Here is a 22,286-nt window from a genome sequence, read left to right as displayed (position 1 = left end):
AGGGAGAGAGAGAGAGTCAAATGCCATAGGAAGTTAATCGTCGCGTTCGTCGTCCCATTCGACTGGTACTTCGCGGAAGTTGTTTGTCCTTCTGTTTACTCACCCACGCGGATTCAGGGACCTCTCTCTCTGAGTTGAGTGTTTCCTTTGCCAGAGAGATTTTCGGGTGAACAACTGCCGGTTGAGTTCCCGAAATGCCCGTGACTGGTCGATATAGGGTGGGAATCCAACTAGACTGGTTGGGAAGATTACTTTTGGACTCCTGAACAGCTTTTGTTCAGTCTTGGGGTTGAATCACAGTGTACCCAGTCAGCCTTGTCCGATAAGGTGAACATCAAACAATAAGTTCTGGGATTTCAGTGTAATTTTCGCAGGTGTAGATTGTTCTCGAAGAGTCATTTACGAATCATCCCCATCATTGGTTTATATACCCACTAGATTAGTCTAAAAAACGCAGTTTAATATTGCACTCTGACTATGCTACTCAAGCCTTATTCGCGCCAACCATGAATATTCTCCGTCTAGTTACTAAGGACATTTCTTATGCCAAAATGAAATTATACAATTGTTAATTCGTAGATGAAAACGCTATTTTTAACAGAAAACTTGAAATTTGAAAGTAATTCAATTAATCGAAGTTCCTCCTTCAAGGAATCGGAAAATAAATAATAAATGAAATTGATGAATTCTCGGGTTCTTAGCCAGGTTAATTCTATCATATAAGCCGACGTTTCGATAGACGACTTGTCTCCCGTCTTCAAGGTCATGTTACTCTTTGAAAGTCCAATTTCACGTGTGGCCTGGCTGGCTGGCTGAGAACCCGAGAAGAATTCATCAATAGTATTCACTGGGGGAAATTAAAATTTTGTATGCAGTTATGAGCATCTGCTCGATCTGCTGTCAATGATTTTCATATGGGATTTTTGATCCACTTTGGAGGTTTTAAAAGGAATTCAAGTGTCTCATTTGCAAGATGTTTATTCTATATTGGGTCTTATGTAGCGTCACGGCCGGTTTATCAATTAAATTAGCGTATACTGGGAACTATCTACAATTCATCTGCAGATCTATATCGGCAAAAAGCCACTCAAATTGTGATGAAATTGACTAGATGTGTTTCTTAGCTGCAACGATTTCTTTTCCCGATTTCACTTCTCAATCGCATGTCATATATAGGCTATTTGTCATTCCGAGGTGTCTTTATCCACGATTCAAGGTTATAAATAACAAAACATGGTTGAATAACTCATTAAATAAGTGAATACGATACTGAGCGTCATAAATTTTCACTCTAAATTTCCCACTAATCCAGAATGTTGTTTATTCCCAAGTTTCTTCTTGTTTTTCCCATTGCAGAATAATCATCTCTACCGCATTCGTTTCCTTTTCGTGGACTTTCTTAGCAAGCCTGGTTTTACTGCATTGACAGTCCTATCCAATGGTTTTTATATACTTTTCCCATGATCCTATTCCCAAGCCTACGATTGCACAACCCCCCTGATTCTGATTTCCAAATTCTTCTCCCCATGTCATTTCTCAATACGTTGACATTTCTTGGAATAATAGAATTTCTTAACTCCCTTAAATACACAGCAAACAAACTTTCGGGATGCGGTATAGGAAGACAATCCGTGAACATGATAAAAGACACAGTAAAGCTGCGCGATTCGTCAAAAACTGCTACGGGTTATACAGATGTTAAACGAATTATGCCCGTAACCGATAGAGAATAGGAGGCTGCGCGCTAAGCTTAGATTTCGTTAGGTATTGAGAATAGATATGTTTCAGAGCAATAGAGAGAATAGGGAGAAAGCTTCGGTTGTCAATATCCACGGAGAAAAAAATAGTATGCTGGGATTTGCTGACGACATGGCAGTCATATCCGAGAAAGAGAAGGATTTGAAGAATACTTTGACAAACATGGAAAGGACAATGGCCAGATATCAGCTGAAAATCAACTAAAAGAAGACTAAGATATTAGTTTGTAGCAAAATAGAGGAGGCTATAACAAAGATTAACCTAGTAAAGCATAAGCTTGAAGTGGTGAAAGAGTTTTCTCACCTGGGAAGCCGAATTACCAACGGTGGACGAATCAAGAAAGACATAGTCAGTAGAATAGCGTAAGCGAAGAGGGATTTCTAGCAAAAGAAGAATCTTCTTACAGCTGAGAATACAAGCATAGAAATAAGGAAGCAATTCATCAGATGCTACATGTGGAGTATGTTTCTCTATGGAAGCGAGGCTTGGACGTTGACAGCAGCAGAGAAGTCAAGAGTGGAAGCATTTGAAATGTGGTACTACCGGAGAATGATGAAGGTAAAATGGATCGACCGTGTAAGTAACGAGGAAGTGCTAAGAAGAGTGGGAGAACAGAGAAGCATCCTAAAAACCTTTAGGAGCAGACGGGACAACCTAGTTGGCCACATTTTGAGGCACGACGGCCTGATGAAGACAATCGTTGAAGGACAAGTGGGAGGGAAAAAGGGTAAGGGACGGCCCCGAATGAGTTATATAGGACAGGTTATAAAGGATGTAAAATAGAAGAAATATGTAGCTATTAAAAGGTTAGCGGATAGAAGAGAGAATTGGAGAGCTGCGTCAAACAAATCTTAGGATTTTTGTCTAATGATGATGACAGAGAATATCATATTAGAACCCCACTACATTTCCATGTCTGACAGAAACGATAAATATAATAATAGGAGAAATATTTTGCGAAAGGGATCAATAGGAGAAATATTTTTTAATGGTATGGGAATTCGTTTTTCCCCGGAACGATAAAGGACTTTAATAAATTCTAGGCGTAATTTTGTCAGAGCATTTCCTTTTCATCCGTAAACGACTGGTGTCCTAACACCCCCCGCCACAGGCCTATTGTGAAGCGAAGGCGGCTATTGGCTAAGCACAGGGCTATTGTGAAAGACAGGCGGCTTGCGAAGCAGTAAGTAAATTTAATGGTAGATATAGATGAAAAAAGTTATGACTGATTGTGATGAGCCTTTTCCTTATTGCGTTCCTGCTGCGCACATATTTAAAAGTGGAAAATGAAATTTTTCCTTGGCTTTTCAAACTTCCTCTGCTTTCATCCCCTCTTTGCCCACCGAAATGATATTCGAAGAACTCATCAAAGGGGTTGCACATGGGAGGCTGGGGGATTCCGACTGTGCTGCGGAGCTTGTTTACCACGCGACGGGCGGCACCGAAATAATTTCCTTCTTGGAATTCCGTGCGCTCACGTGTGCTTGGGGGATTCCTGACGGAGTACAGATGGACTGACGACTGCGGCGCGAAAGGGAATTTGGAAATGGGGAAGTTTCCTGCGTGCGAGGGCGGAAAACGGAGAGCTTCGACTCCAGTAAGATTGAACAAGTCACAAGAAAATCCTAAAACCACGCCTTTGCGGTTTCTCCGTTTTCAAACTTCCATTATCCATTTTAAATTATTTCGTTTCCTGCTGTCTCTTTAATGCCATCTTTCCACTTCTGTTTTTTTTCCATTCATTAATTATTTCGTCCAATTTCACTCCTTTAATTTGATCAAATTTTATTATCTTTACAAGACCGCATAACTTTGGTCTTTTTCTGATTATTTCTCATGCCATATTCCACACACCATTTACCTGACGTATTTTCTATTGCCTAAAAACCCTTATATGTCGTTCCATAAATACCTTCTTTCTCCTCGTCATTTCTTCTAGAAGCGTCCTCTCCGCGCCAATCATTCCTAGAATTTCCTTATTCCTCTTCTACCCCGTCTACTTAACTTTCTTATTATAAACCGGCGAAATGCCTCGTTCAGATTACGATAGTTCCAGCAATCCTTGGAACTATCGTGCATTTACGCAACGATGGCAAGGTCGGTAAAAGCCAGGTCGTGACACGCTCCCATCTTGGTTCCCGCCTGTCTGTTGTTTACATGGTGTTAGCATAGGGCATGTGAATTAATTTCAAAAAATTGTGTGTTGCAGTGCTCCGCATTGCTCCAAATCCACGAAAAACGAAGTAAGAATATTTCGTTTTCCTTCTGATCCAGGGGCGCCGACTTATAAAAAATATTGGGGGGGCCCATATCGGAAGTCTTGCCCCAGGAAGAGGTTAAATTGAAAGTGTGTCGCAGCACCGAAACACTACCATGATTCACAACACTTGATTCAGTTAACCTGCTTAACCTTATAATTATTTTTTTCAACACTCATTGTTTAATTTATTTTAAAAGGTAACTATCGTCAGGGGTGCCGACTTATAAAAAATATTGGGGGGGGGCAATCCGGGGGCCTTTCCCGGGAAAATTTATAAATAGTGAGTTTTAAAGTTTTTTAAAGCATTTTAGATTCCATCTGATCAACATTAGAAACCTGAAAACTCGATTCTCGATAAGTTGACACTCAGAAGATAATCGAAAAGCTATACACATTTTTGCTTCACCCCCATAACGAATTTTTGGGGGGACTCGGGCCCCCTCAAGCCCCATGGAGTCGGCGCCACTGACTATCGTCAAGCATGGGAAATAAAAATCGCCAATATATTTTTGTGATTTCACAAGGCATAATATAACTTAATTATTTTCTTGAATTATTGAGGGGGCTCAGGCCCCCTCAGGCCCCATGGAGTCGGCGCCACTGTTCTGATCCTAAAAGAATGGCTCTGTGGTCGATAGATTGCAGAAGAAACAAATGGAAATGTACAATAACATCGCGCTTTTTGCTTCAGTTATTTACATCCATGATTGTCTTGTCATTGTTAATTGTCTGAGTCTAATTGCTCAATTTGGAATGCATTTCCTTCGTGCAGCATTTGCTGCCTCAATATCAGTGATTGAGTTTGGAATCCATCCTATTCTAATTAATGCTCTGATGTGTATTCATTTATTGCAGTTATTTGTAAAATCTTAAATGTACCTAAAGGCTCACCTGAGTGCACACTGACATTACTGTGTCACATTATTTGCCATGATTCTTGGAATATTTGCATGCGGATTATTCTAGTATTACATTTATTATTGGGATTGGCAATATTTACAATTTCTAACTAATCAACATAGGCCTCAACTTAAGACAATTAATAAGCATTCAATGAGAGTATATTATTATCATATGGAGAAATCATATTATTTTGAGTTTAAAAAATGTACAGGGACCTTGTATTACGAACTAAGAAATAATATTACAGTAGAGTTATCAGTCTGGCGAAAAACCTGACCAAAATATCATGGTAAGTAATAAAAACCGATCCCATGCAAATGGCAGTGTTTGCCAATCAGTACCTCGCCAATGTGCCCCTATGCATGCAGAATTCAATAATATGTTGGGACAGCTTTAATACTGACCCCTGTCAACATATAAGGTCCTCAATGGCCCTCTTTCCGGTAACAGAAAATGAGGTATTGAAGCACATACATAGCCTAACGTTGCCTTCTACGTATATATATTCATATACCTACCCAGGTCTGTAATGCCCTGCCTTCATGCTTAAAAAATGCTCCTACGAGGGCAAATTTCAACTACAATCTGAAACTCTTCCTTGTTAACAAAAGCTATTTTAGCACAAATAAGCTTCAAATGTGTATGTATTTTTTGTATTGACTTGTACTATATTTAACAATGTAAAGTCATGGGACCAATAAGAATAATAGGGTGGTTTCCTATTATTTTTTTATTGCCTTAATCGAAAGATTATTACTCCTGGAGTACGTATTTCACGCTTTTAGATTTTTAAATGACAATATCTATTTTTCGCGATTAAATGAAAAGTGAAAAATTTCAAGCGCGCGAAAACGCGACGCTCAAGTATGAATGCCGGGAAATATCTCCGTACGTCGTATTTCTGGTTCCCCCTCCCGCCCGGTGAGGTGACCTTGAGGCGAGGCTTAGCGCTGATACGTCGCAGGCTGCCAGCGGGTAGCTGAGTGCCTTGCTGAATGGTAGCGCTTGGCTTATAAAAGGTTTATTAATACCTTATCAAACGAAGAAAACTTTCCGACCTTAGCCAGTTTTAGTAGGTGATTATTAAGACATGTTTCCCTGAGCTCTGTGCCTCATGCATGCATTGGTAACCTCAGATGATGTATAACTCCTATCTTCTCGTATAGAAACTAGGTCCCTGTGACGTCACGTGGAGTGGCATCGCATGGGCGCCAATCTGGCCTTTTTCAAATGAGGATAAAATTTGACCCTTGCCATTCGTCTAAACCGGTATTTCAAAAACCAAATAATTTGTGTATTATGAATACACTAATGGTGGGTAACGAATCGCAATCAATGCCTTTCGTTTTCTTTGATGAAGGAAACTACCCTATTATTATTATATCTATGCTGAAACCCTAATATATTAGTAATCAATCCGGAAAAAGAAAGTAATTAGTGAATCCTAGAACCTATGCGGTAGAGCAAAGTGTATAATTGCCTATGGCCATGAAAAATTCCATGCACCTTACTTTCAAAATAAAGTAGAAAAATCTAGATACATTAGAAACTATTCACACAGAGCACTATGATGGGAATGTTTTGTCGCGTGAGTTGGACATTTTTTCAGGGTTGAAACGAGGCCCTGAGACTAAACAACCGCCCAGATTAGGAAGTGTACTATAATTCCCTATGGCCGTGTAAAATGTCATGAACCTGAGTTCCTAAATATGGAAATGAGACATGGTTCCTTATACCTATGCACCCGGTGCGCTGTAGGGCGAAATTTTTTTTTCGCGTGGGTTGGAGATTTTTTCAGAGTCGAACCGAGATCCTCAGGGTCAAAAACCGCCCGTATTATGAAGTATACTATAATTCCACACGACCATGTAAACATTTCATGCACCTAAAGTTCCTAAATATGGAAATGAGACATGGTTCCTTTTACCTATGCACCCGGTGCGCTGTAGGGCGAAATTATTTTTTCGCGTGGGTTGGGGATTTTTTCAGAGTCGAACCGAGATCCTCAGGGTCAAAAACCGCCCGTATTATGAAGTATACTATAATTCCATACGACCATGTAAAAATTTCATGCACCTGAGTTCCTAAATATGGAAATGAGACATGGTTCCTTATACCTATGCACCCGGTGCGCTGTAGGGCGAAATTTTTTTTTTCGCGTGGGTTGGGGATTTTTTCAGAGTCGAACCGAGGTCCTCAGGGTCAAAAACCGCCCGTATTATGAAGTATACTATAATTCCCTACGACCGTGTTAAATGTCATGCACCTGACTTCCTAATTAAGGAAGTTAGACATGGTTCCTTGTACCTATACACACGGAGCGCTGTAGAACGAATTTTTTTTTCACTTGATTTGGGCATTTTTAAAAAATCAAATCAAGGTCCTCAGACTAAAAATCTGCCCGTATTATCAAGTATACTATAATTTACTATCACTTTGGAATATTTCATGAATCTAACTTCATAAATAAAGGAATAAAACATTGTTCCTTGTACCTATGCACCCGGAGCGCTGAAGTAAGACATTTTTGTCGCGTGGGTTGACAATTTTTCCAGAGTCGAACCGAGGTCTTCAGTGTCAAAAACTGCCCGTGTTCGCAAGTATATTATAATTTTCTATAACCATAGAAAATTTCATGTACCAGACTTCCTAAATAAGGAAGTAAGACATGGTGCCTTACAACCCATGTATCCAGAGCGCTGCAGTGCGAAATTTATTTTTCCCGTGAGTTGACAATTTTTCCAGAGTCGAACCGTGGACCATAGACTCAAAATACAGACGTATCATAAATATTCATTTTATTAACTATCTATAACAAAACTTTCACTTCCCGGCATTGATTACGTTGTGAGAAAACCGTGTTTCCTTTTACCTATGTCTCCCGTTTAAATGCACGTAAAATTTGAATTCCCGCCGCGCTAGAAACTCAAGATGGCGGATTACATTGGTCAAGTGTGTGACACGACCTGGCTTTTACCGACCTTGACGATGGTTAAAACCTGTGCTGCCCTCCAGTGCTGACGTTTAAAGTGAACGAGACATTGATGGTTAGCAAATCTGTTGAGTATGTAGGATCAAGGTATTACTTTCTTCAACGTGTATTTAACGTATATTTTTTCTTCCGCCCATATTCTTCGTTACTTGAACAGATCCATCAAAAGATAGAGTGATGGTAGCTTCAAAAACTTTTCGTCCTTCTCTTGTCGCTTCCTCTTCCGGTCTCCCAGCGCCTAACCATCGAAAAGTGGCAACGTTAGGAACTACGTCAACCAGTGTCCGGACATGCATTCACACGACTAGTTCTGCCAACTATCGTTTTGACGATCGCACGGAAAATCTTAATCTGAACGGGGAATGACCAACGCCTCCATTATTTTCTCCTCCTCCTTCTTAAGTGTCCGCATTTTCTATCCGTAGAGCGCTACACTCCACGGGGGTTAATCTGTATTCCTGACTTTCGGCTCCACTTCGGATGACATCACAAAAATACGATCCATTAATTGGAATTTTTAAACAGAAAGGTGCCTAGTATGAGCGGGTTGCTATGCAACAAGAAAAGAAAATGGTTAGTGAAGAATTTGATCACGAGTGTAGCGCTTTACTGTGCGGAAACATGGACACTTAGGAAGGAGGACGAGAAAAGACTTAAGGCGTTCGAGATGTGGGTGTGGAAAAGAATTGAGTAGGTGAAGTGGGCAGAGAGGAGTAGGAACGACAAAGTGCTGGACATGTCATGTAGGGTGATGAGAGGCAGCTTCTAAATGAGATACTTAGGAGACAGAAAGTATAGATGGATATGGATGGGATGTTGAAAAGGGCGTTAATGGGTAGAATGTTAGGTAAACGAGGAAGGGGAAGGAAGAGAAAAGGATTTTTAGATAGATTGAAAGGGAATAGGCCCTACAGTGAATTGCAAGGGAAGTCCATGTATGGAGAAGGAACTGCCAGATAGCTTTGTAAATACTTCATGGAAACCTATTTTAATGCCAAGAATACTACAACATAAATATAGGAAGTTCAATATACGGCCGCCTACGGCGCGCGAGTAACGGCTCACTTCCGCGACAACAGTTAATTTATATCGCATTATCGTCGTTGCCTCCATGAAGGAATGACACCCTGAACGATTCATATGAAGATCCAACAGCTCTCCAAATACAGCAATTTTCAAATGGAATTACAGAATAAAACCCCAATTCATAGTTTTTCTTATCGTACCGCAATATCGTATTATTATCTCTTTGTAAAAGTAACGTAATAATTACCCGGGGGACGTGATACGATGTTTTATGATGCTATTTTTTTGCTTATTTCCCCTTAGTTCAGCGTTAGTGGGTATCAGATTGAAATGACATTTGGATGGCGCGCGAGTTCCCCGACGGGAACACATAGACTCCACTCTTGACCTATATTTCTCTCTTTATTTTCCGTTCCACTCTAATAATCTTTCGGAAAACATCTCACTCCTTCATGTTTTCACCGGTTCGTCGATGAAAAGTTTCTGATGACTCATAAGTGGAAGTTGGCACCTATGACTGCGACAAAGTTTCTGTCACCAGGAACACAATTAATGGCTCCTTCCGCCATGTAAGTGACAGCGGTGTAGTTCTTTCTCTTATATTTAATTGCTTGCCAAAATCTGATCGCAGGGTTTGAGGATAGAAAGTGTTTTGGAAGAATATAAACCGGGGTCTTGTAACTCTTAACAAGGGCCAGTTTTGACAAACTTTAAAAAAGTAGTCTTCTCTTTAAATTTTAGTTTATAGCTCTATACCATAGGCGGATCTAAGGCCCCCCCCCCCCCAAGACCCTTAAAAAATATGCAAGATTTTTAATACGGTCCCATTATTAATGCGTTCGTTTTGTATTACGAGGTATCCTTGTGCCCCCCCCCCCCCCACAGAACAAAATCCTGGATACGGCCTTGCTTGTGCCCCCCCCCCCAGAAAGAAATCCTTGCCGAAACTATTCTTGCCGAAAAGCTGATCGAATAAGTGTAACTTTGAGGCAAGCTACGCCATTTTCATACGTTTATGACTATAATGTAGACAAAGGGTACCGCTTTGTTTTTCAAGATGTGTCTTAGTAATTTAATGCTCCTGTGGTACTAATTCAGTTATGGCTGAATGTAGTTATCTCAGTTGCGACCTATCGTATTTTATGACTGACATGCGAAATGTGTATTTGTTTCCGCAGTTTTTTCACCTGGTGATTGACGTTTTGCGTCGAAACAGTGGTTTTATAAATAATTTATATGGAATAACTATCTCTTTGCTTTACAATAACAATGATCATGCTTCTCAACGGCAGGGGTGGCAAGTGAAACGAAACTAAAATGTTTAGTTTCGACCCGGAGCGAAACGAAAATAAGAGGTCTGGGTTTAGTTTCGTTCCCGCACGAAATTAAAATCACCAAGAAGTTTAGTTTCCACCCGTTACGAAACTTAGCCCCCACGAACGAAACTAAGTTAATCGAAACTACGCCGCTTATAGTTAAGTTTCGATCCCAGGAGTTGAGTGGAGGGGATATGAGGGAATAGTTTCGACCCATTACGCTTGGCATGCGTGTTCAGAGGTTGAAGCATTGGCTTGAAAATCGAATGGCAAGTTTGCGTTCGCCGTTTTCCTCTTATTATTACAGCACTCTACCGATTAAGGTAGGTTTCCATGGAGTACTAAAGAAGTGATCTGGGAGCCTCCCTTTCCTTCCAGCGCTACCTTCTTCAATTCACTGTAAGGCCTACTCCCTTTCAATCTATCTCAAATCCTATTCTTTTCCTTCCCCTCCCTCGTTTCCTTAACATTCTACCCTCTAGCACCATTTTCAACATCCCCGCCCCGATAAGTATTCGCTCCATCCATACATTCTGTCTCCTCCGTACCTCATCTAAAAGCTGCCTCTCCTCGCCAACCATATCCAGCACTACGTCGCTCCTTTTCCTCTCCGTCCATTTCACCATCAATGCAAAATAAAAAAGACAGGAGTGGATCTTAGTAGTATTAGTACAGCGCGGGTGAGGCCACGACTTTGGTCTCAGTGGTAAAAATATGAGTGTCCCATGCATCTAGTAGAAACTAAACTAAATCTCTGGGACGGAACGAATCACAGATAGCTTTTCGCACCGGAGGGACCACTTGCTTCACCTTCGAACAGTTTAGTTTCCACCCACCTACCGAGTACGAAGCATGGTGGAATGAAGTAGAGGTTTGGCCTACCTCCATTCGATGCCTGGGGCACTCATATTTTTACCACTAATAGGAGAACGGTGAACGCAAACTGGCCATTCGATTTTTAAGCCCAATATTTTAAACTCTCCGAACGTATATCAAACGTAATGGGTCTAAACCATTCTTAAAGTTTTAAAGCAAAAATTTTAGTCTTGAAGTGGCATCTTCACATTTTAGCCTCGCTGTCTTCAACATATCGATGGCTAAGTTCTGAAAACATGTATCTCAAATTCGGCCGGTTTGAGACAGGTATCTTGTGTAATAACATAAAAAAATAAAATCGTCCTCTAATCAACTTCTGGTATCGAAACATAACTATGAGGAGCGGAGTTTCGTTTAATTTAGTCTCGTTCCCGGAAGTAAAGTTTGGTCCCGTGCCGAAATTAAATTCCTCGGAGATTTTAATTTCAAGCGGAAGCGAAACTAAGCCTTGGCCTTTTTTTTCGTTTCCTTCCGTGTCGAAACGAAACATTTTCGTTTCGTTTCAGTTGCCATCCCTGGTTCTCGGCGTTGACGACGTTTCACGTAGTCTAGAGGTCGTTAGGGGTATATTGTGCCCCTGTTACCCTCAACATCGCTCTGCATTGACCGAATATCTGCTCTGTTATGTTGAGGGCCAACTTTTTTCACGTGGTGCTTCGGGTACTGCCAATATCGTTTGGGCAATAAGCGGGCTTTTGGCTGCCGGCTGTTGCTTCGCCTTTAAAATTGCGCCCTTGACACGTTCTTTTTTTTCTTCCTCCCGAGCGTTAGCGCCCTGAGAGAAATGGGATTTGGGATCTTTTGAGCAAGGGAGAAAAAAGTTTGAGGAAACAGGACGACCCAGATGTGTCAAGCTGAGGTTTCCATGTCCGGAGAGTAGAATGGGGTTGGCTCCTTCCTCGGGGACGGATTCGTGCCCCATTTTACGTGGACGCCGTGCCCTAAATCTCTGTACCTTGACATTTAAAAAGGTGACTTGTCCCTTTTTCCGTGGAACTATTTTCTGGTCAAGTTTTAAAGCAAAAATTTTAGTCTTGAAGTGGAATCTTCACATTTCAGCCTCGCTCCCACCAACATATTGATGGCCAAGTTCTAACAACACGTATCTCAAATTCGGCCGACTTGAAACCGGTATCTTGTGCAATAATATTTAAAAAAAAATACAAGCAAAAAAATCTTTGTTTGCAAATTAATGCATCTTTTTAAGTTTTATTAACTTTTGGTTTTTAATTTCAGTGTACAAGTAAAAAATATTAATAGTTTTTTTGCACTCCTGAAAAGTTGCTATTTTTGAGATACGTGTTGTTATAAGTTAGCCATCGATATACGTCATGATTTCATCGTGAAAAATATTTACTCCTTTGTATATTCTCCTATGCTTTTACTTCTGGTCGGTTTTTGACCGCCAGTGAAGAAGATTTTTGCTCCACATCTTCAGAGCAGGAAAAAAACACAGGCCAATAAAAAAATTATTTGTGTAAACTTTTTTATTTTATAGCTGATTTTTATAGATTTTTGTGTGCCGAATTCAAACCTGGCCTTAGTTTTTTTGTACCACCCATAGTTTCCAAGCAATATTTATTTAAAATTTAGTCTAATACCCCTATACGGTATACAGGGAATTCAATGAAACACTGTGTTACATCATAAAATTGTTTGTATTTACTGTTCTCTACATCGTGATAAAATTGTTTGTATTTACTACAGCGTGATAATACAGGGTTCACTTGTCAACTGGATTTGGTCTACATTTTCTTTCCCTTTTTTCCTGTAAGCTTCTAGCTTTTTCTGCGATGAATCGCTTGCTGAACTTCTCGGTGAAGTACCAACAGTAATCCCCCATTATCTTCGTTCATTAGACCTACTTTTTCAATTTTATTAAGCTGTGAAAAAGCTGTTAAATTCTAAAAATGTTGCTTGATTTCATAAATTTAACTGTAAAATGTGAATAAATGGTGGGTGATTCAACTTTAAAACCATCATATTTTGATTCAGCAACTTGAAAAACATAAGAATAAGGTATTTTCAGTAAAAAGTTTTTTTCATTGTTGGCCTGTGAAATCCATCAGGGCTGCGGCCACCATGGCAATACTGACCCGGATTAAACCAGAAAATAATTTACTTCAGGTATTCGCCTGTTTAGCCTGAAAATTTTCATCAATGTTTACGCTACTTAATTACGTAAACATTCTCGTAGACTTCTAGTAAATTAGGTTTCATTTACACGACTCCCATCAGTACTTGACACTCGTGAATTTTTCTGATGAGATCTTCTCAGCAACAAAATTCATTAAAGTTAGAGACAAACCACACTAAGTGCACATTTTAAAATTCACCAATGCCCTAACTTCAAATTTTCCCGCTCGAGTAGGTAAACATTGCAATATGTGATATCCTTTGATGAAAATGCTATTGATGAAGCCCCAAAAATATACAGAAAACTGATCATTCCAAGTTAAGGCCAAGCGGACTGCATTTTTGAAATCATGGCCTCTATTTCATTCTCATAAATGGCATTTATAGTGGGTGATCCATTGACATATTTTATTTCTTCTTGCCATGCGAGTTTTTACCGTGGTTAGCCTTTTATTTTATAACTTTTCCTTAGGTGAATGTATCTCTAACTTACTATCTGAAACCGGAGATACATTCAAAATATTGATATATCTGGATATCAAACTCGGATGTGTTGCAAATGTTTGTTGAAGCTCAAAAGATGAATGTCTACTCTCAGCGAAACGATACTTTTTCATCTGGCTTGATCTATTTTTTTTACTAAAAAGGCTTTGTGTTCAAATAAAACCGTTTTCTAATTAATCGCACTGCCGTCCATATTTTTAGTTAACTAAACCGTTTGCTTCGGTGAAACTGTATTTATTTCTTATGAGGGAAGAAAACGCCTGTTTAATAATTTTACATTAATTAAGAGGTTTTCTCATCCATTGTCATTGTTGAAAAATTACAAAACATAAAACTTCAATCTATTGTTTTCAGTCTTTAAATCAGTAAAACTTGGTAAGTTCAATAATACAGTATTTTCCGTCTTATTTATCCACGAAATCTCTGTTTGTTGCACAAACCCTGTGCTTTGGACGAAAAAATCCTTTTTTCATTCGCTTCTAGCTGGTTTTGATAAACGTGCTTCTCTGTATTGCATTTTACGCGCATTGTATATTTTATTCTCGTCAGGCATACCATATGCTTGCATATGGGAGGTTCATTGGAAGAGAATAAACTCCAAGTATATGGGCGGTGATTTATACGCACTGAAGTTTTCCCTCAGCCTCCTGAAATATTACCCCTGGACCAAAATATTTTTAACTCCCTACCTCATAACTCAGCTTTTATCATGCCTCCAAGATGTTGGTTCGCTCGCCAGTTTTGCCTTTTCTATTCCCTAGAATATATTCTTAATTCTCCCAGTTCGCTTTATCATCTTGATTCTTTATTCGTAAGCTTTTGGCAGAAAGGTGGCATAAATATTGCCAACCGTATCTGTTATCGAAGGAGTAATCTGTTTTGCCTGTGGGTCTGGTGGTCCAAAAGGAGCAACAATCCACGGAGGATCCATAAATTTCGTCGTTCCGTTCCGACTTTCCAGATTCCCTCAGGGTCTTTATCTTTCTCTCTGTCTTCCTTCGCAATACTTTCTTTTTGAAGACGCTGCAGTTCAGTCTTCTCGCGGCGTTTGCTTCCTTCCGCGACGTGAACGCGAGACGAAGTTATTTCGCCACGGCTACGCAGTTTCAAACTCATTAAGCAAGCGACTTTGTACGCAGTCACGCGAGCAGGCGAAAAATTACATAAGGATTAAATTTGCCTTGAAAAAATCATTTGGCGAGGTCAAGATTCGAACCCGGATCTCCCGGGGTTAGAATTATGGATGATGTTTTGATGATTTCATCCTGGATTTATACTATCTATATAAGAAAGAAAGTCGAAAATCGTGTTAGTTATAACACTTATAACTCGAGAACGGCTGCACCGATTTTAATGATATTAGGTTCTTCGGATTCGTCTCAGCCCCGGATAACACATATAATATTAAAAAAAGGATAATTTCACGAAAGAACTCATCTCTTTCTTAGTGATATGTTTTTAGGAGTAAGTAACGCAACAACAATTGATAAGTCGTCAAAACTACAAATTAAATTATTTTTTGTTTTTACCAATTTAATAACTGAAATTCGTAGCAATATAACATTTTAATCACCATATATATTCAAAATATTGAAATTGCATTAAAAAAATTTAATTCGAGCTAATTGAAAGCCCAGCTCGAGTTGTCTCTTCACTACCGTGTTTGTAAACAAATCTCCAAGCAATTGTTGACGAACGGTAATGTCCGTGTTCCTGTCGAGGAGCAGTCTGATTTCACTTCGTAGGAATGTTTGCAAATTAGTTTCATCGGAAGGTGAGCTCATCAACAAAGTGTTCCAGAATATGATTGATCACCACAAAAATCAAAATTGGTTGATTGTGCGAACGATTTTGACGGCCTAGAACGAAGATGTGGATTACTCAAACTAGGTAAATCAGGATTAAATAGTTGGTACTCTGCATGAATTCAAATATTTTAACTGTGTAACAAACGAAGACGAAATCTCCAACTATCTATTTGAATATTTTAAGTCCTTGGACGTACCTGGCTTACCAAGGCACGATTTACAGCTAAATGTAGGTTCTGTGCTCATGATCTTTCGAAACCTAAACCAACCAAAACTATCCTACGGAACGCCATTGGTGATTTAAAAAATTGATAGTGAATATGATTCACGTTACTCAAGGAAAATTCAAAGATGAGGAAGTTCTCATTCCGAAGATTCCATGATCCCAACTTAAATGCCCTTTTGAACTCAAACGTATTCAATTTCCAATTCGTGTTGCATTCGTGATAACGATTAACAAATCGAATGGTCAGTCTTTCAGTTCTTGTGATGTTTGTGCTCATGTGCTAATGAAAACCCACTACTTTCTCATGGTCAATTAAACGTGGTATGTTCACGAGTCGTTAAACCATCCGCTGAGTTTCTTCCTTCGCTTCAAGGGCGCAGCTAGGAATTAAGGATAGGAGGGTTTTAGGCGCAGCTAATACTACGGGATGTAGGGTATAGAAAACTCGCTAAGGTAACGAGAGGTGTTGGGGCCCTCCCTCAGACATTTCTTTAAGATAAATGGTTCAAAATAGTGGGTTTTGCGGCTGTGTGAATAGTTAAATATGTTTTGTTTGCTACTCATCCGTCCCCCTAATATTAGTAACACATTGTTTAATAAAAAAAATTCTCTCATCTCTTGGGGGGGTTTATCCCCCAAAAACCCCCCTCGCTGCGTCACTGCTTCGCTTCGCTATATTTATTTAGCTTCATCGGCTTTATCTTGCACCTGATAACAAAACAAAAACTGTTGTTTATCAGAAGGTGCTTGACGCAAGACAATAAGTAAACCCGAATGTGTAGGGCACACCGTGGTGCGTTTACGCATGCAGCAAGTTTTCGCAGTGCATTTTTTCCAAACAGAGATACTATAACTGGCGCGCCTAAACTCATTTGATACGAATGCTGCTTCATAGGGGCTTTTCTTACACGATTTTGAGCATCAGTCAAGCGTCGGTCTGGCGTTGTGTTAACCTGCCCCGTGAACGGGCCAAGTTTACGCAACGGACTAGGACATAAAAACATTTTTTACGGTTAATAACGCAAATAGCCAACAACTGAATCCGTATAATTTTTATTTCATTAACTGCTTTATAAAACCACAATGCCCAAAATTTCTTAAGCTAAAACGTAAGAAAATTCATTGAAAAAAATCCGCGTAAACGTGCTCCGATCCACCCTATGTAGATTCAATAAAGAAAATGTATTTCTGACAATCAATTTTGATACTCATTTACGTATTTTTATTAAATTTGTATCCTTATTTTATTATAATAAATTAAACATGATTAAAAACGATACAGCCGCTCTTGATTTATAAATGGTGTAAATAAACTGTAAGTTCATTGATTGTTAGGCGGTACGAAGTTCGCCGGGTCAGATAGTGACTTTATACCCGCGAGGAGTGGGATCAATTTACTTCGGGTGGGGGGTCCAAAACCATGGGGGGGGGGAATTCTTTTTTTTAAATAAGGTACGAAGTAGAATGTTATAAACTGATTTTTAGCACTTTTCATAATAGAAAAAACTTCATTTGACGAAGACATATTTTGAAAATTCATGATTTTTAAATAATTTGTTTTCTTCTATGAAGGAAAGTAATTGTGTTTTTATATTTCGGGCGGAGGGTCTGGACCCCCCGGACATCCCGTTTTGTCTATGATGGAATGTCCCGTTCTATTTGGAAAACGTCCGTCGCTCAATAGCGACATAGCAGGATTTATTTCTCTATCAGTGAATTATTAAGCACGACCTCTTACTCTTGTGCCAAAGAGTTGACTTCAGACATCAACCCCGTATTCGGTAAAACCCAGCCTGAGATTTACCTTTTGGAGATGGCTTGGTGGTTTAATTAGAAGCATACCTGATCGTCAATCGAGAGAATGGGGTTTGAAGCAAAATGATTTTTTTCATGAGAAATGTCATCCTTGGTAAAAATAGTTAATTTAATATTTAGTCATTTCTTCGAATAGAAATATTTGAGGAGGTTATGTATTATCATATTGCTATGATCACCTTCATGTATTTGTTCAAAAAACTCTGATTATTGCAGCATAATTGTTGGCACCGCTGTGGATAACGTCGAAAGATACCACACCGCAGGGGCGCAGCTAGGAATTAAGGCTGGGGAGGGTTTAGGTGCAACTAATTGTATGGGTAGGGTATGGAATAACCACCAGGATAAGCAGTATGTGCGAGATTAATAAATTGCGGAATTTTAAGATAAACGGTTTAAATGGTGAGTTTTACGGCTTTCTGAGGGATATTTTATTAATCCGTACACTATTACATTAGTAATATCAATCCTATTAAGTAAAATGGATTAAAGTTAAAACTTTCTTTGCGGTCTGGGGGGGGGTTTAACCCCCAAAACCTCCCCTCCCTGCGCCACTGCCACACCGTAGTACTACCTGCTACATTTGAATGAACTGGCTTGAGATAAAATACGAGCGCTATAATGGACCAACTATTATATCATGGTGGGTTTTCGCGTACCTTTTTGTCGATTACCCCGGGCCTTCTCCCAATCCAATTGGGGGTTGCCTCTGTCATTTTCGTGGAAGTATCAAAATATTATCTTCTTATAGCTCTACATCTACTAATGGCCACGAAAAATACTGCTTCTCGTGTAATATTTTCTGGAAGTAGATTTTAAAAAGCCACAAGTTTCACTCTGATTATTTTGAAGATATTTGTCTAAGCATGCCAAATATGTTGCTGAACGCTACAGCATAGAGGTGTCTTGGACAATCAAATTGATTACATTTTTATGTATGGTTAAAAAAATATGATAAAATTGAAGTTTCGGATCGTCACTGGTTGACTAGTCGTTTATCAAATTCATAACTTTCCAATGATATTTTTCGCCATTGCAAACATTGTATTGCAAATTATTTGATAAAATGGATTGCATTGCACTAACCACCACGCCGCGGCCATTTTTGAAAACCGATTCAAATGGGATGCCATTTATGGGATGTAATTGGGCCTCTATGCAGTCCCCTTGTATACTGTAGTCACCATAGATTAGGGAGAAATAATTCCAGTACATGACGTAAATTTTTGAGAACCAAACCTACGTCCTTAGCTTCACTCACCCCCTAACTTTCGTTTCATGAGTTTCGCCTCATTTGCGGCTCTGCGATGTATGTTATCATACTCGAAAGCTCATCGTCGTGGTCGTACACTAGATATTTTTGGTATATATGCCTCCTTTGGAATGTATAAATGCCTGGAAAATGCATGAAATTCAAAGTCTCGAGTGCTGCGGGCAATCTGTTCTTCAGTCTCATTAATCAATTTCTTAGTTGGTGTGGAAATCGGAGTACCTTTAGCAACGCCGCTTTGCCTTGACGGCTTGGAAACATTGAAAGAATTCCTCAAGAATGATTGATGGGTTTTTCCACTAGGAACTCTGTGATCGCTGTTTCTATGACTAGTAACAATAAACAGTTAATTAGGGACTTTGAAATCGCTGGTGCATCAATATGTAATTAACTACAGAACTATTATCATAAATCACAACAGCATGCGAAGAAATAATTTTTTGCCTCACTTGCTTGCGATTGTCTCGTCACGGGCTCTCTACAACTTCTGAGCAGTGGAAAATGTTTCGCCCAGAGGAAGGGGCCAGGCAGGTCCCAGGTTTGAACTCCATTTCACGAAGTAAATTATATTCCGAAAAAGAATTTTAATGTATTACCTCGTCGTAAATTACTCCAGTTTATTTCCTTCGCAACCCTCCCTAAGTAAAGCATGCAAGCGGCTGGCCTGAGCGGTCAACTAGTTATTTTAAAAATAGATGCATTTTTTTCAAGCTTACCTTCCTAGGTATTTCTATCGAAGGCCGTCCTCGTATAGGCTGTTCTAACGAACGTCCCTCTTTTACCTTAATTTTTTAAGTGCCTTAGGTGTAGCCATGAGTAATTTCAACGTGTTACTTATTTTTAATATACTTGCCACAAATACTATTCTTTCAAGTACATGGAAAAAGAAATTTTGAATTGGAAACCGTGGAAAAAAAATGCATGAAATTCAAAGTCTGGAGTGTAGCGGGCTCTCTGTTCTTCAGTCGCATTAGTTAATTTCTTAGTTGGTGAGCAAATCGGAGTAACTTTGGCAACGTCGCCCAGCATCGAAGGCTTGGCAACATTGTATCCCCATCATTATTGCTTGTAACGTTGAGTCGCGGCAAATGAAATGGCGCCCGTCTGTGGAAAGGTTGCCCGCCCGAAATGGCTGTAGCGAGGAACGCGAACCACCAGCCAAGTGGGTCCCAGTCAACTGATGCGCGAGTCTAATTTCCGCCGGCTACTCCCACGCACTCAACAGAGGGCTTTCCCGTGACGACACATTGGCAAAGCCTTTCGTTCTGTCTCCACTCGTAACCGATATGCATGAGCACGTTGATAGTGAAATCCGAAGTGAAGACCGATGACGTACGGAATAATTAGCTTTTCCCTTGAGGAGTTTAATTCAAGCAATTCTCTTGCGATAGACAAAATCAGTTCCGTGAGTTCCGTACTTTGACCCATCAGGGTATTTTAAAAAAACATTTGTTTAAAAAAATTGATACATGTTTTTAAAGCTTACTTTCCTAAAAAGAGATTTTATATTTCCGAACAGTTTTTCAGTCAACACATTGTAATATGGAATACTGTTTGTTACCATTGGGTGGCCGAACTAACAAAAGATTCCTACAGTTTTCAAGGTTCCAAAGTATAGATGAGTACTGTGTTGGCTTGGCAACAAGGGACCAAGATTCTATGCTAGTAGTCAGGAGTTTTACATCGTCTGAAACTACCAATGCATGAATGTGGTAAGAGCTCGGGAAACATTTCTTATCACCTATTACAATTTCCTATGGTCGGAAAGTTTCCTTCGTTTGATAGGGTGTAAGTAATCCTTATATAAGCCAAGCACTACCTGCTAGCAGCCTGCATCCTATCGGTGCTCATAGCCTCGCAACAAGGTGGCCTCGTACGGCGGAAGCAGGAACCAGAATGACGTCAAACGGGCTTTTCCCAGCATTCATACTTAGCCGTCGCGTTTTCGCGCGCTTGAAAATTTTTCAATTTTCATTTAATTGCGAAAAATAGATATCGTCATTTAAAAATCTAAAATCGTGAAATATGTATTCTGAGAGTAATAATCTTTCGATTTAGGCAATATAAGAAAAATAGGAAACCACCCTATTGTGCGAAAAATCATTCGCCTTGACAGGGATCCGGGTTCAAATCCCGGTCAAGGCGGATGATTTTTTTTCTCTGTGGATTTTTCGCACAATTTGGGCATTATCACTCGGGAGAAAACCCGAGAAAGCATTTTTCAGTCTCTCTGCTTGGAAATCGCCATATCGTTGTTTACTATATACTATAACATGAGAGACAAACATTTGGCAGGATAGCTTTCATTCTTGTGGACCAGACGAAAAACAGAGACACGAGCGAGCTAAGGAGTTGATGCTCTTCTGTCATTGTTTTTTTTCACGCGAAACCATGTAACCTATTTGGCTCATGGCCAGATACACCCTTTAGCCAGCAAAAACCTCGAATAGGCACAAACAGGAGACGTAGCTCAAAGCGCGATCGTACACTCACGCACGCGTTTATCGCAGACCCCAATCGCAAAAATAGACTGAAGAGATTTGCGTTTTTTGTCCCTGAACGTTTACGAAAGTGAAATCGAATGAAAAAAACGTTTATTCCAATGTCAGTAATAAAGGCATTAATAAGTGTAAAATAAGCTTTTCATCACGCAGAGAATGTTGCTTGGGTGCTGATATGATTCACTAGCAATTCCTGTAGAAGAGCCTTAAGGATTGGCGCGCAATATTATTATCTAAACGTAATCAGCACCTAAGTTTTTGTCCAGATGATAAAAAGCTTATATTTAACGTTTTCCTATATTTTTTTGGAAAAGCAAGTTTTTAAATCTTTTTTATTTTCATATTAATTTCTAATGTTTAGTGGTGAACCATGAAATCGATTGAACATGAGTTCTTAAACAAATGTCTGCCCAAAACGTTTTATCTAACGCCATTCATTAATAAAATTTAACACTATTTTCCCAAATAAGCTTTGGTGAATTAACTATAGGACGGTGGAAGTAACTTCCACATTCCGAAATAATGAATATTGCGATGTCATTAGAAGGTGGCAAGTGTGCCATATTTCAAATTCGACAATCGGAAAAGGGTAAAAATTAACTACATGATGTCATCGATTAAACAGACAGACGAAGCAAGTGAAGTCATACGCGATTAAAACTACCGCAGCCGCCTATCTGGAAGCAGCCCATGAAGCTTTTACAAAAGTTAGCTCAATTGGTAAAAAAGAATATGAGATAGGTACAAAAGAAAATAAGAAACGGTTTAAACAAACGTTTCTTTCATTCTATTCGAAAAGAAAGTGAAAGAAAATGTTTTCAGTAATGTGGTTGGTGACACATCTGATTTTATATGCTTTTAGCGAAAATAATCCCGTTGATCCCACCGGAGATGA

General features: G+C 39.4%; 1 protein-coding gene across 2 annotated transcripts in view; it reads left to right on the top strand.

Moving 5' to 3' along the window:
• The window catches only part of LOC124161237, a 133,074-nt gene that overhangs the window by 18,407 nt on the left and 92,381 nt on the right, over positions 1-22,286 (top strand). The gene's annotated exons all lie outside the window — the stretch shown is intronic.

This window comes from Ischnura elegans, chromosome 6 (assembly GCF_921293095.1).
Source record: "Ischnura elegans chromosome 6, ioIscEleg1.1, whole genome shotgun sequence".
In the NCBI taxonomy this organism is placed as follows: domain Eukaryota; kingdom Metazoa; phylum Arthropoda; class Insecta; order Odonata; family Coenagrionidae; genus Ischnura; species Ischnura elegans.
The sequence above is the reverse complement of the archived record's forward strand: the minus strand, read 5'-3'. Positions and strand labels throughout refer to the sequence as shown.